Source organism: Fukomys damarensis, unplaced genomic scaffold, assembly GCF_012274545.1.
Source record: "Fukomys damarensis isolate Sample0158 unplaced genomic scaffold, DMR_v1.0_HiC HiC_scaffold_24, whole genome shotgun sequence".
NCBI classification, from domain to species: domain Eukaryota; kingdom Metazoa; phylum Chordata; class Mammalia; order Rodentia; family Bathyergidae; genus Fukomys; species Fukomys damarensis.
In genome coordinates this window covers 12848397-12865170 of record NW_022900936.1, presented here as the reverse complement: position 1 = coordinate 12865170, position 16774 = coordinate 12848397, and the positions used below count along the sequence as shown (strand labels likewise).

Here is a 16774-nt window from a genome sequence, read left to right as displayed (position 1 = left end):
ATGTAGCCTTATTGTCCAAACCTTGACATTCACTCAGTCAAATTGCTGCATGTATTTCTATATATTCCCATTGTAAAATTTTGATATTCTCCATAATTAATGCAGAGTTCAAATATTATCAAGGTTGCATTAAGCAGTCAGCATATTACAAGAAAATCATTAGCTATAAAATAAAATACACAGAAATGATACCACAGGATGAGGTTGATGTGTACCCCAAACTTTGCTTTAATTAGGGTAAAAATACAAGAAAACAATTTTACCCAGGTGGAAGAGTATCCTCCTCAAGAAATGTACAAGTAACTGATAAGAACTCCTAAAGGTAAGGACACACTTATTAAGGAGATTTAGTACAGAATTATAACATCTAACATAATCCTGTAGAGTAATAACAGATATTGAGGTGAAGCTGAATGGTCTTTCAAACCAAACCTGGTATGCATGAGGTTATTTCCAGATATTCATAGTGATTGCCTTTAATAACGATCCTGCCAGACATTCCATGGAAAAGGGGATGCTTGAAAATTGCTATACGTGTAGTTTATGGGTCTATAATAGTCAGACATGCAGCTCAGAGGTTGGTATCCATCACACAGGTGTCTTAATGGTCGATGGTCAAGAGGAAGGTAGCTTGGTGGTTGTCGACTGTAGGTCAAGTAGCCCTGGTGTTGACAACCAAAGAACTGGTAACCTGGAAGGCAGCAGCTCAAAGGTGGTCTATAGAATTCTGGACAACAGAAATTGGAACCTCGAGATGTGACAGGAAGGCATCCTTGATGGGATCCAGACATATCAGAAGCAATCCAAGAGCGGCCAGAAGGGCTACTGGTACGCCTCTCCTTGCCGGTTGATGGGCAGCTCTTGCGTTCACCACAGGACTCAAGGCAGCTGCTTTGTGAGGCGAGCTGCTTCCCAGACTGCCACTCGGAGAGCGGAGAGCATCTTCACAGCTTAGCTCAGAGGAGCAGAGAGCACTTGCTGAAGTGACAGGAACATGATAAGAATGCCTACGGGAAGGAGAGCTGCAGTTTGCAGAGCAGCGATTGCCATTAGATATGGTGGAGGTAGAAGGTCAGAATTTGCTGAAATTGCAGAGAGTAGTTGCCAAGGTGTGATTGCTACCTGCTGGACTTTTTATATATCTTGGCTGCTGGGTGTTGGTTTCTTGGCAGCACATCTTTCGGCTTGGATTTCAGGATCATTTGCCTGACATCTCATCAGAGCGCTATTTAGTTGCCTACCAAGCAGTCCTGCCACTAACCCACAAAAGATGTATTTTCAATATTATGTCTTTCAAATAACCAGCATTCCAAAGTCATTCTGGTATTTCTTGTTCAGTTTTTCTTAAACTATAGCTCAGCTGCTTCATTAGAAATTGTGTTCCCTTCAGTCTCGACAATTTCTTGAAGCTGCTATTAAAAATGTACTAATAGATATGTCTACTTGGTACGAATTCATGTATGGATGCTTTTTTCATAAATCTAAAATATATATTCTGAAATGCTTAAAAGTACTAATAACATATTTTTGATGGGATAAATGTTTAAAATTCTGTATTTGGTAATTGAACCTTGGATTTTATTCTTTGGAGATATAATTTAAATTCAAAACACATTTTATCTTTGGGAAACTTAATATGCTTATCATTTTAAGTTGTACCTTGCTCATAAGGAATCCCGACGTGAAAAACCTTGTGAATTTTTGCTGAGATCCATACCCAACAAGCTTACTGTTCTTTTATTAGTGTGAAACTCAAGGTGTTAGCACACATGTTTTAATAGAAGATATATAAAAGTGAGGACTTATATCACTGGATGCTCACTTATATGAATTTCAGCATGGTTTTGCAAATATAAAGAGAGTTTTATGTTTATAATCAGTTCACATATTCCTATTTTCTAAGGAAAATATTCCCATGTAGAAAAGCTTTTAAAATAAATAAATATTTAAAATATTTTCCTATTAAATAACTGAGATAATTTAATTTATAATTGAACATTTTCTAAATCTGTATTCTTCTGTTGATATTTAGAATCACAATGTTTTTATATATGTAAAGGAGATGAAAATTCCTCATTTGCCAAAAAGAAACATTATTTTAACTTAGTTATATTGCTGAACTGTATAACAATTTCAACCATATTGAATAGAATAAATGGACATTTAGGAGTTCCTTGAGGAGTTTCACTTAAGAAGGCTGCTTGCTGTGTCTCTGGAAACACGCTTCAGTTGTACCTATTGGAGCAAACAAACAAACAAACAAACAAAACAATAGATCTGATATAGCAGACTTTTCTTGCCCCCAGCTCTCTTTCTGATCGATGAAGCAACTAGAGCTGATATTTGTGGCCAGAGAAATTATGGTCAGAACTTTTGAGGTTGGTGGTACTTAATATGCTCTCATATTCATTTTTTCTAAGCTTCATTTTATGAATGTGGCACACTGGACACCATCTCACAAACATCTTTTGGGACTTAATGATAGACAAATATATAGAAAAGGGCTAGAGAATTTTCTCCCTAGCATACCCTCAGGGAAGCTAGCTATAAGGTCATCATGGCCAACATAGAAGCCACTGGAGTTAGTTTTCAGATTTTTTCTTATGCACTGCCTTATGACACAGCAGCTTGCATCAAAATAGACCTTTCCTGGGGCCGGGGATTTAGCTCAGCGGTTCGGTGGCCTGCCTTGCAAGCGCAAGGACCCGACTGAGTTCAGTCCCATGTACCAAAAAAAATAGACCTTTCCTTACAGAGGGAGTCGTGCATTTGTTAGCTAAAAGTACACTGATAGAAAACATAAAAATCTCTCAGGACTCACTTATGTGAATTTAGGAATTACAGTAGACTTCTCCCCATTTGAGATATTGGGACCCTTCCTCACCGACTGAATATGTATCTGTTCCCCTGTATGTGTTTTAACAGTCATATTATTCATATATCTCTATTACTGGTAACATTATAAACACATTTTATGGTCTTTAGTTAAACTGAAGACACAGTGAGTCGAGCTGTAATTCTTCTTATTGAAAAGGGAGGTGTCTGCATAACTAATATTAAATTTCATCCTCATTAAATTAAATCTTGAAGAATTTACAAGAGAGAAGTCAAATAACCATTTGATCTAAAAAATTGTCACAGGCAATACATATTTTTTAATTCTTAAAAGTGATGTTCTCTCATAACATGTGACCTACAAACAATGTTCTCAGATACACACAAAAGTTTAAGTGTTTCCTTGGTTAGTGTGCACTTATCCTTTAAATTTACCAATAACAAATTATGAAATTGTGCTGCTGCTGCGTTGTTGAATAGAGGGCATTCTGGACTGTATTTTTTCCATAGCTACATGTGCACCATTGAATACTCAAGCACAACTAATCATGCATCATCATAAACAAGGTGTGGCTTTGCATTTGGTATTCATAATTTATATTTTTTCTGAATTTTCCATTTTATTAGAGTATAGGCTTTCAAGCTACCAAGTAATGATCTTCTGAATTTTTTTTCCTCATTGAGTTTATTGGTACATTTTAGGTGTACAGTACAGTTACATTCATCATTGAGATCTTGTACCTTTACATAACAGGTCTTGGTTCTCATTTTCTCCCCATACCGCTACTATAACATTTATATTTAATAAAATAATGATGACTTATATGGGGGGAAATGTCACAATTAACAGTGTAATAGAAAACCTGCAATCTCTTTGAAACAACAAAAATGTAAGAGAAAAAAAGTTTTTAAGTCCTTACTGCCTTCTGAACACGAGTCCATTTACAAAAAGGAGCATTTGTTGATCTATGCATTTGATTGGTGTAGAAAGCCAAGTTTGGCCCCTGGATTTGGAGAGGTCTGAATTTCTCTTCATTAAAAAGTGAGATGTGTGGAGCTTTCAGAATCCATGTAAAGCAGTCGATGAGAAAGAAAAACAGAGGGGCTAGTGTGAGACAGCACCATTTTATATGTCCATTTCAAGAACCTAGCACTTGTGCAGTATCCTTGGTACTATTTATTGTTTTCTTTTACATGAAACGTTCTCTATGGAGTATATTTATTCTCAGAGTCTCCTTTTAGTAAAGGTGTATTTGTGCTACTAATTTTTGGGAGGGGGTCTACAATTGGTCTACAAATGAGTGGGAGAATGCCATACTCTAAAAATATAAAGGTTGACAGGGATTTGTATTTAACAATTTTAAACACAGTGGGTTGCAGAAAAAAGACAATTGCCTTAGGACAGGATTTCTCTTATTGCCTGAGGACAGAAAAATTTCAAACAAAAGTTTAACGTCCCCTTTCTTATTCAATCAACTTTACAAAGAAACCAGGATTCAAAATTCAGTTCGAATACATAATATATATACAAAACCCAATTTCCCCAAATGGAAAATACCTTTCATGTGATAAGTATGGTGTTTAAATATATTCAGTGGTTTGCTAATAATTTATACCAGTTGTCCCCGGCATTACCCCAGCAGCCGAGCATTGGATAACAGCACATCAAATGCAAACTTTCATCTTTCAATAAAAAGCTGTTTGTATCATTGAAAGCTCTGTTGTTGTGTTTTACTTTTAAGAACAAGATGTTAATGTATCGAGTGTTTTTCTAAGCTAAAACCTCAGTGTTCACGCTTAATTGCAGAGTTGGCATTTTATCATAAATAAGTGGGTTTGGGGTTGCAATTTGGACACTTGGTCTCTAAAAGTTTCAGTCACTGATTTATACAACCAAAATACATATTAATATCATTTAAAGTTCATTCGGCATTTTAGCAAAATTGCCAATTTATATTAATAATTTATTATAAAACCAGCTAAGGGAAATTTTATTACTTTTACCAGAGTTCAGATAATTGGCATTGCCGGTTTGGATTATTTAATGCATAACAAATTATTGTAGTTAACGTCAAAAATTGATCCTTTAAGCAAACAAAACATTGAACTCCTTTGGACTGCAGAATTGATGTATTACTAACTCCTTGGAAAGCAGTGAAGAGCATGTTACACAATCTGGGTGGAAAAGGTAAAAACACATGTTGTAACCCTCGAAAATTAGTAGAAAAACTAATACGTCACAGGATTTCTGTAGGTCATGGAAATGGCAGGGATTAGAGTCAACTGTGTCTGAATATGAGAAAGGGACAAAATTCTATTTTCCATTCTGACCCTTTCGGCATTTTATATCATAAATTTGTAAAGTTTGAAAGGACCACAATACATGAGTTTTCTGACTCATTTTATTTGTTTTCTTCTTTCTGCACTTCATTTAGTATAGTTTCTATTTTCATGCTTTAAAATTTTGTTAATCATTTTCATTTTCAGTGTTTGATTGCTTTTTAATACTATTCACAGTATTTTCCACCTTACTCATAGTTTTCATTCTTAAAGCTGTATCTGGATCCTTATTTCTGTTTAACATGAACAATCTTTCCATTAACTTTCTAAATATACAAGTATAGTTATACTCACTGTTTTAATACCTTTCCCTAACAGTTCTATTACTCATGTCACTTATGATTTAGTTTTAATTGATTGATTTTTCTCCATCTTAGGTCTTATTTCCTTTATTCTTTGTATGCTTTGTAATCTTCAGTTGCATACTAGATATAATTATTTAACATGTTGTGTGCTGCATATTTCCATTCCGATAAATATTCTTGAGCTTTGTTCCAGGACACAGGTCATTTAACTGGAAGTAATCTAATTATTTTGTGTGATTTGTGAGCCTCATTAGGAGAAATTAACACAGCACTTAATCTAGGGTCACTTTTGACCCACCACTGAGACAAAGTCCATCTGCGACCTCTACCACTTTTCTATGCTGTGAGGTGGGAATATAAACTACTATCTGTGAGCTCTGAGTATCTCTCCTATAGTTCATTCCCTCCCAAATTCCCATGCAGTCTCTTCATATATGTGGACATATCGTGAAAATGCAGTGAGGACTTTGCCTGACTCTGCAGGTGCCTGGAATGCTCTTCCTATTCGGTTGTCTTCATTGTTTTTTAGGAATTACTGTCCTTTTTGTCTTTTGTCAAATGTCTTCAACATGCATATTTCCGGTGTTTTCTCTTATTTATGATTATTTCAGATAAAAGAATAAATTCTGTCCATTCTACTCCATCTTGTCTGGGAGAAGAAATTCAAATCATCTCATTAGAATCTCTTTTCTTGGTGACAAATATTCAAAACCGAGAAAATCAAATTACTATAGTTTTTGAAGATAAATATTTTCATTCTCTGTACACAAATACAGAGCCACTTTTCTCAACTTTAATATTGTTCTTTGTCCCAGTGCGTTCCATTGGTGTTTTATGTTGAGTTTTTTCCCCATATTTCTTTCAAGCATGAAGAGAAATGACACTGGATGCCTTTTGATAAAGGTCAATCATTCAGGTTCTACTTAGGCTAAATGAGCTCATTACATCAACATTTCTCAGGTATGTGTAAAAGTTCTCAAGCATTTTTTTTTCAAGGAAAACAAGTATAAATACTCTACCAAGGATCTCTTGCAGATCAAATCAAGAAGGTAACATCTCAGCTAATATTTAATTCCTTGTTAATAAAATATAAAATGGCATTGCTTGGTGACAAATGACCATGTGCATAGGTGTAATGACTTATGCCCTGAAGATGTTTTTCTTCTTTTTCATAAAGTATTATATGCAATGCTCTGTCACAAACATTTATGAAGTAAGTGTAAATTTATTATGAAGAGTGTCTTTAGAATCATACATAAGCAACTCCTTCCTGAAGTCAAATGAATCAGCAAGGTCTTAGGATTCCTAAAACATGATGTGTGCGCATGGAATATATATTTCTTATAGGGAATATGCAAGATGGAATTAAAATATCTTATGCCTGAAAGTTAGGATTACTAAAAATAAAACCAGTATGCTACATGCCAAAGAGACACAAAAGTCAAATGAAACAGATCTTAAAATCCAAATAGGAACAATTGAGCAACAAATAAAATGTGCAATGTTAGATTATAAACCAATGTAGAAATATATTTCCATGTGTCAACACTAATATTAACAAATTATGTCATGCAGAGTGATTCCAAACAACATATTTAGCTTCTTACCCTTTAAAGAAGTAGAATGTAAATCCCACTTAAAGGTGAATTACACACAGAAATTCCTTTCAAAAAGTGCAGTATACAAAATATGGAAAATAAATTTATAGAGAGGTAAGAGATAGTGTGTGGCCAAGCTGGCTGGGGACATAAGTAATCTTGTTAATTACAAGATCACAGGGCTGTGCCAAATGAGTTCCAAATTCCCTTTGTAGAACTTCTCATGGGCTACCATGAGATGAGGATGGTATATAATGGTCTGAGATGCCATAAGAAACCTGTTGTCATGACTCTTCATGGTAGCACCCTGTGTCTTCTAGACTAAGGCATAATTTTATTTTTTTTTCTGCTTTCCTCTTTTGATCAGCCCAAGTGTACTCTGCAAAGCCAGTTTCTCCTTTACCCCTTCACCTTTCAATTTTTAAATAAACTTTTGGCACTGTTTTTGCCTTGTATTACTATCTTTGTTCAAGGCTAGAAGAATCTGGAATAGGTTTAATTGTCAAGCCATTTCTAAAGGAACTGCCCAATAAAAATAGTAGAGTCCTAACAAACTCTGATATAGCAAAAAGTGATCACAGTTATTTTCAGTAGTCATAAATCCTACTGATAATGTATATTTTTTTTTTGAGACAGGGTCTCACTATGTAATTGAGACTGACCTGGACCTCACTAAGTAGCCCAGGGTGGTCCTGAACTCACAGTGATCCTCCTGCCTCAGCCTCCCGAGGGCTGGGATTGCAAGTGAGTGCCACCATGCCCAGCTGACAATGTATATTCTTGACATGGAACTCTGGACTTTCTCCTGAAAACTCAGAATCCCAGACTGACCATGAAAAAAATATGAGACAAATCTAAATTGTGAACGTTATATGAAAATTGTTGAGCAGCGCTCTTCAGAATTCTTGTGGACATCAAAACAAGGAAAATTTGGGGAAACGCCACAGCCAAAAATAGCCTAGGAACAAATAGGAAAGGGTGAAGGGGATGAAGGGAGGGCAGGCATATGGGGGAAAAATCAGAACCAAGACATATCATGTAAAGGTACAAAATCCCAATGACAAATATGACTGTATTTGCTTTAACTGTACCAATAAACTTAATGGGAAAAATAATAGCCTAAGAGACATGATAACTATCTATCTGATATCTCACGATTCCTGGAGCATGAAAATAGTATTAGCTAAAAACTAAAGAAGTCTCAATGATGTATATACTTTTCCTCATGGAAATCTACATTACTTCACTAATTGGAAGAAATATAAATACCAATGTAAGCTGTTATTAAGACAAACTATATGCAGAGTGTATGAAACACTACTACATTCATAACTTTTCTGTTAATCTAAAACAAATCTTAAATTGGGTATTTATTTAATTTGAGAAATGCAAACAATGGGCTAAGTTGTTTACTATTAACAAATCAAGTTTAGTTTATTTCATATCTTCATCAGCTTATACCATAGGCAACTGGAACTTAATATCTTTTGTGAAATAAGCTACTATTTAATAGTGACTTATGTTTTAATACCATGCAGAGATCATTTACGATGTACTTCTTCATGTTTACCCTCATTTATTTGGGGGAAGGTTTCTTAGGTAGAAGAACAAGTTTTTCCTGGAAAAAATATAAGTTTAAAACTTCAATTTTCCATTTTGCAAAATTATTAATAAACATAGCTCTTATGACATTTTTCCCAAAATTTCTTGATAGTCTTGAGAAGTTTGGATATGCATATGCATAAGGCATTTTAATTTGTTTTTTTATCACCTTCCTCTCCTCTGTCTCTGACCTTCCTTCAGTTTTTAGTCTCTTTCCCTTTTATTAAAGATCTATATTCTTGTTTCCTATTACCTATCTTCTATTTTGCTCTTTATGTATATTTTACATTACTCATATAAGAGAAACCATATGATATTTAAGCTTGTGTGTCTGATGGGCTCCACTTGTCATTATGGCTTCAAGGGGCATCCATTTTTCTTTGACTAAAGTCAAAGAGGAGATCATGTCATACTGCATTTGACTGCTAAACAGCAACACTCTAGCCTACAAAAAAAGGATGATAATGTGCCTTCCTAAGTGATATTCCTATGACAATTCTATTCTTTTTCTGGTAATAAGAACAATTGACTGCAGTTTTCTTGCACTTTATTTCTTAGCAGATGAGGTAAAGTTAACGGGCTTCATGGAGAATAATGCTGTTATTAAGATCCAAACATACCACCAGGCAGTGCATAGATGAAGAAGACATCCAGATGAAGAGGTATATAATATGTATATATTATTCAGTTGTTCTCTTTGTGAGAAAAGAGAACAGCTATATATGCCAATGATGGGCATTTTTGATATCTTAATAAATTCTGGAAATAATCACTTTAACAAGCAACATATAATTTCCCGATTTTAACAAGTTGTAGAAAAAGTAACTCGTGAACCTGAAAATCTAAATGGAATTGTGAGATCACTGCGTACTAACTCATCTGGCTAATTCACCTGTACTAGAAAGTGAAGTACTGAGTAAATTTTGACACTCTTCACATTTGCCAGATTACATTTATATTTAGACACCTAGAATTCATATTTTCCCAATGGTACAATTAATTGATTCTGAAATGTTACTGTAAATGGCTCTGGTATAGTTTTCCTTGTTACAGAAGACATGGAGGAATTATAACGAATACAGATTAATAGTGAGGAATCTGCACAAACATTTTTCTGACCAATCATTTGAGGCAAAGGTGGGGCAAAGGGGGACAGCTATTAACTGGAATCATTAGGAAGCCAGTTTGGTGAGTGTCCCAAACTGTAACACAAAAGATAGAAGGAACAACTTGAGTTTCCTGGCAGGTTCAAATCCTCAGTACCACTAGATATTGTTATCATTATTATTGCTGACATTATTTTGCTAGCACAGTGTGGAAATAGTATATTATAAATTATATTGTATATTGAACATTATTATTATCCATTATTAATATATAATTGATCTAATAAGCATGTGTAAATGGCTAATGATGTTTTTTATTTTGACATATTGTTTTTAATTGTTTAGCTTTCTAGTTTTTGAGTTCTGATTGTAAATTTCAATTCCGCTTTATAAACATCTGTTTTGTGAAAGGTCTTCTTTTCAAGAAACTTAAAAATGTTAACATTTTCATTAAGAATAGTTGCAAGGATTCTTTACTGATGAAGCAAATGTTACTTTGAAAAATGGTGAGCTTTTACTAAAAATAAAATGAGTCTGTGAATTTATTTCTTTGTGGGTTCCTGTATGTGATGTTGGGAATTGAACCCAAGGCCTCCGGGCTGGGCTGGAATTTGTAACCCTCCTGACACATCCTGCCAGAATTCTGGGATTACAGGAATCCACCACCACACTCAGCTTTGCGCTCACTACTTATGGCTTATATTCAAAGTTTAAATTGAACCCAAGAATCTAATTTACAAAGCTTGGTTAGGAATATAATTCAATTAATGGAGAGTAGGTTTCTCTACAGGAAACAAGTTGTCCAATGTGCTCTAAAAGATAGCATCCTTTTCACGCTGCAGTTGAGAAACTTCTCACTTAGGACAGAAAAACAAAACAAAACAATAACAACAAAAAATGCCATCCACCAATTCTCTAAGACTGATTAGATAGGCCTACACAAACTTAAACAAAACCCTTTGTCTTACAGAAAGTCATAGGACAGAAATTCTTTTCTATTGACACTTTCTGGCAAAAGCTCTTTCTGTATTTTCTTTTGCATAAAATGCCTCCCACCCTCACGCACATGTTATGTTGTTTTGACCTTGGATAAAGTAGTGGATTGAAGCTTGAGTAGTGTTGTGCTATCACATACGAAAAAGTCAATGTGGGAGTCACTCAAAGCTGCATGTTTACAGATGGAGAAGATTCAGTAAAATGAGCTTCCACGCTGAGGCAACGTATTCGGTTAGTGCTGGAATGGTGTTCAGCAAATACAAGCAACTCAAAAATAATGATTGAGTAAATGTTGCTAAATAAATATGTTGGGAGACACAGTTTTAAGCAAAGGTATTAAGTTATGCTTTACCAACGCAGTTTCAGACTTTACCCCGATACGCTTTTTGTTCTTTCAAGCTCTTATAGCTCTCCTCTCCTTTGCTTTTTTTTTTTTTTTTTTTTTTATGTTTTTTCTTAATAAAAAGGCGCTTTAATGCACTGTTTCTTCCTAATAATAAATCGATTAATGGAGAGTCGGTTTCTAGATAGCAAACAAGTTGTCAAGTGGGCTCTAAAATATAGCAGCCTTTTCACCCTGCAGTTGAAAAACTTCTGTAACCACTTCATAAGTTTGCATTACAGATATATCTTGCAGGCTATCATCACCTCCAGAGATGCAGCCCATGCTTGATTCACGATATCAGATATTTATCAACCACTAAGAATTTTATAAGGAAAATTGAAAGTGCTCTGGTAGCCCAGTGAAGAATGGAGGCACATCAATTCATATTTTGTTAGGACCCACAGGAACAGGCAATGTGTTTTGTTTTGTGTGCTCTGCATAGCATTTTTTATGTGCTCTTTTCCCCCGTTGTGATCTGACCATGGTCATCGACATTAGGATACACAAATACAAACAATACGTGTGGAATTAAGAGGAATATAAAGATGCAGAGGCAGTGAAATACATTTGTGTTTCTGTGTCCCCTGAATTTGTCTCTGCACTCATCCATCTAAAGTACCTGGACAAGCCTACACTTCCTCTGAAGGGTCTATGAGTAACTCTGAAGTAAACTTCATTTTACCTTTTCCATTTCGGGGACACAATGCCAGACAAGCACAATTTAAACCAGAGGAGGATGAACGTGGCTCATGGTTTGGGTCCATAGTCAGGTGACCAAAAATTAGAAACATCCTGGCAGAAGGGTGTAGCACAGCAAAGATGCTTATCTGACAGCATCTGAAAAGCAGAGCAGGAGACAGCATCAGAATGGAAAGAGGCAAGGACTACAGAGCATCCAAGGTCTTGTTCCCACGACCCATCCTGACACACCCAAATGTGTGATTTCCTAATCTTCTAGGTGTTCCTTAATCAATTCAAATGAACACATCAGGACCAAGGGGCCCACAAATCCTACAGGCTTCCTTCAGTTTCTCAGAAATCTTCAAGTGATGCAAATAGTCAAAGAACCAAAATTATTTTGAGGTTTTCAAAGATATAAATGCCTTTTGTTTTAGGATGAGAAAACAAGAAATCAGAAAGGGAATACAAAGTTGAAATACTTGCTCACTGTGATTTGGGAAACTCCAATTTAATGTCCTTGGTCAGCTGATTAGAACCAAACAGGTATTTGGCAGGTACTTGCACAGAAAGAAGTAGGAGTGCCCATAATCTGAATTTTTATTTCTTTAAACCTTTATGTGGATATATTTTCTAGAATCATTGAAGTGTGAGTGTTTCTGTTTAAAAAGGGATATTTTATGTCTTGCTAAGTAATTGTACATATATGTTACAATAAAGCTGATCAGCATAGTCAGGAGAGTGAAACATACTATATTACTTTAGAGGTATAATTTAAAAGCTTGACAATTTACTGTGCTCTTCGATGAGGTAATAGGTGATGATACCTTACTTGTTATTAGCTTGATGTTTAGATTAATTTAGCATGAGACCTTACAGAACTTACTACTAAGGGGAATTAAATATTTGAGGGTCTACCTAGTTCAATGATGTCATAATTAGATTAAACAACTCTAGAAAGAAGTTTGGGATTAGTTTTCTGCTCCTGAAATTTTCAGCATCAAATATCTTATTCACGACCGTTTCTCCAGATTCAAGTGAGAGGCCTTTTCAAGAATGATATGTTTGACACAGCAGGGTGGATCCAGAAAGCCTGCCTTCCGCCCACGCTTGCTATGACATGGATGTGGAAGATTTTCTGCTGTCACAAGCCGCATTTTCCCTGCATAGCCCATGTTATAGGTGCCGCATGTACAGCACAATGTCTGCTCATGACGTCTGGGAGATCTAGAGGCCTGAAGGGCACTAACCCGCTGGGAAACGGCCACTGTCTCTCATAAAGTGAAAGTGTTGGAGTAGGCATGGGACACGGGTGCTTCCATTATTTAGTGATATCTCCTAATTCATGCTATTATCAAGACACGCTAGACTGCTCACCGCATCTTTTAAAATTGATCCTTAGCTTCATTGCTGGACACCTTTCAGCACAAACTAGATTAATAGGAGGTAAGAACACTGAGCTTTTGTTTCTGTGCACTCTCCAAACTTTGACTCTCTGCATTCCCAATAGAAAATAGAAAAGTAATGATGCCGAAAATGTCAACAATGATTAATATCCATTAATGACAAGGGCTTATTTGATTGAGTGCATTAAAACCTGCAATTTCCTAACCAAAATTAATGAAATCAATAAAAGGGGATCAGAAATACCCAAACAGTAAACAAGTAGAGTGAAGAAAAATGTCTTAAAATTGAAAATTAAAACAAATATTTTAAAACTGACTTGGTAAATAAATCAGAAAATTTAACAAATTAAGAATATTTCAGTTTTTATATTTCTTGTGAAGCTTACATTCAGTTAGTCTGAGATCCCAGTTTATGCTCTGGTGATTCAATAATCTCCACAAAAGGTGGAATATGTTTGCCAGGTAGTGCTTGATTAGCTTTGTCTTGAAATTTAATAAACATCACAGTCAAATTTGGAAGATTTTGCACTTTGCAAAGACAAAGTTCTGTGTTTTGTTACTTGGCTATGAAAGGTTCTTTTACATGTCACCTCTGTGATCTAAAGCTGATCCTGCTTTTCCCTTCTATTGGTATAAAAATGATGTGCATTATGTTATCTTGTGTCTCATAAGGATATATATATGTCGAGGTCTAACTCTGCTATTCTTTATTTTTAACCCTGCTTAACTGTTGACATAGAAGGGAAGGGGAACTTTAGCCATCTCTACTCTTCCTCTGGCCTGGAGATATTTTCCATCTTCAATTTTAGGTGAGAGCCTAGAGGAACCCCAATAAGACATCAATGAGTGGCTGATTAAGAAAGCCCCAAAATTATATCAGCAAGGTCTGGTTAAAGATTGTTTCTTGGTAGAAAACATCCATTTTGTGCCATGTGGACCAATTTGAGGTTTATTGTCTCAGCAAGATGTTGTGATTTATAGTCAGTTTCAGAGAAATGCTCTGCTGGAATTAGAAGCCCATCTGGCTGAGTTTACTCTATTTTTAGAAAACAATCAGTGCATGCTAAACACACTTCAGACATACCTCATGGGATTGACTCTGTTGTTGGCACATGGTAAACCTAATAATATGGAAATAAAAAACTGAGTATACTGACAGATTTGTTGGTCTTCCTCTCTCCTCGCCCACTGACCTCCAGCTGCACAAACCTCCTTCCCTTTTGCATCCCCCTCAAATTCCTGCCTTTGACCTTGCTCCTTGCTCACCCAGCAAAGTACACAGTGCTCCCTTTCCATTCTTCTAGGCACAATTCTAGTGCCATTTTTAAAAGGCAAACCACCCCTGGTCTTGGTTGGTAAAAATAACTATCTCTCACATTAATAGTACCATCTTTATACTTTTATACTATTTTTTACTGTCTTAGATTATCCTGTTTCTATACCGGTATTTTTACTTATTTTTCTGTCTCTCCCTTTGACCACCTTATATCCAAGATCAGAAGAGACTTTAGCACATAATAGGCAGTGCTTGTTTATTGAGAAGTTCTGCATGCTGAAGTAACTCCAAAGGATACAAATGTATTTACCAACGATATACTCAAATTGGGCATGGTTATGCATACCTGTAATCCCAGCATTCAGGAGCCTGAGGCATGAGGATCACCATGAGTTTGAAGCCAGTCTGGCCTACTTAGTGAATTCTGAACTATGTAGCCAGAACTTGTCTCAGAAAACTAAAACCAACCCAAAACAAAAAAATGATATAGACAAATATTAATTATTAATTAACCGTATATACATTTACATACATTATCCTAACCATTTTAGAAAACATAGTCTAAAAAAACAAACAAGGAAAGCTAAGAATTGGTTTAAAGATTTAAATGATGCTTGGAACAATGATTAAACAGTCATGCCACTGTATAGATTTTATGTATTTTCCTCAACTCTCTTCTTGCTAGCATGATTTCTAAGAAGAAGCTAATTGTATTTCTTATTCTAGTCTCACAGATAATGTACACTCTGTGGTTTTTTAAAATTTCTCTTTACTTTGTGGTAATCTGAATGTGATATATCCAGGAATAATGTTTTGTTGTTTTATATTTTTTAATTCTTATTTTCCTGGTTCCTGAATCCCTGGTTTGATGTTTTCCAATAAAATTTGAAAGTTCTAGGCTGGGGATGTAGCTCAGTGACACCGTGCCTGCCTTGCAAGTTCAAGGTCCTGAGCTTGATTCCCAGTACCAAAAAAGGAAAATTTAAAGTTCTTAGCCATAATATTACTTCAATTATATTTTGGTTTTTATTTCTTTTCTTTTTTTTTTAATATTCCAAATAAGAGTATGTTGCACTTTTTGAAATTGTCTCACAGTTCTTGGGTGTTCTGCTTATTATTATGATTATTATTTATTTCTCTTTGCATTTCAGTCTGGGAAGTTTTGATTGACCTCTCTTCAAGCTAACTTGATTCTTTTGTTGGCTGTGTCTCACCTGATAATGAGGCCATCAAAGAATTCCTTGATTTTGCTACCAGTGTTTCCAATTCGCAAGGTTTTGAAAATTCTTTCTTGGAACTTCTGTCTCTTGCCCACCTGTTTTTATAGGCCTTCTCTCTCTTTTACTTCTTTGTTAGAACCCTGAATATATTTATCAGTTATTTTAAATTCCTTGCCTGATCATTCTACTTTCTATATCATCTATGTCTGGGTGTGATTTCTTTTTTTTTTCCTCATTGAGTTTATTGGTACCTTTTAGGTATACAGTGCAGTTACATTCATTATTGGGATCTTGTACCTTTACATGACAGGTCTTGGTTCTCATTTTTCCCCTTGTCCCTGCCCTCCCTTCACCTCTCCTCCCTTCCCCTTTACAAACACTTCATTTCCATTTCTTCATTTTCTCATATTTTTCTTTTCCCTTAGTATCTTTTCTGTACCCTTCCCACTTTCCCAGGTCTGAATAAATGCAAAAGAATTGAAGTTATGCCCTGTATATTATCAGATCATAGTGCAATCAAGTTGGAGATCAATAGCATAAGAAACCATAGGAACTTCACAAACACATGGAAATTGAACAACACTCTCCTGAACAATCAAAGGATCACAGAGGAAATTAAAGAAGAAATTAGACAGTTTTTACAAATAAATGAAAATGCCAATACAACATACAGGAATCTATGGGACACAATGAAAGCAGTTCTATGTGGAAAATTCATAGCACTGAATGCCCATACTAGTAAAACAGAGAGAGCTCAAATAAACAACCTAATGATGAATCTTAGACTCCTAGAAAAACAAGAGCAAGAAAAACCCAAAGCTCGAACAAGAGAGGAAATTATAAAGATTAGAGCAGAAATCAGTGCAATGGAAACTAAGAAAACAATATAAAAAATAAATGAATCAAAGAGTCGGTTTTTTGAAAGAATAAATAAAATCGATAAACCCTTAGCTAACCTTATCAAAAAAAAGGAAAGAAAAGGCTCAGATCCATGCAATCAGGAATGAAAAAGGCAAAGTCACAACAG

The 16774-nt window shown here is 35.3% G+C and overlaps 1 pseudogene; it reads right to left on the bottom strand.

The window, feature by feature from the left end:
- Positions 1-271: 271 nt before the first annotated feature.
- On the bottom strand, positions 272-1069 carry LOC104851494 (annotated as a pseudogene).
- Positions 1070-16774: the final 15705 nt, after the last annotated feature.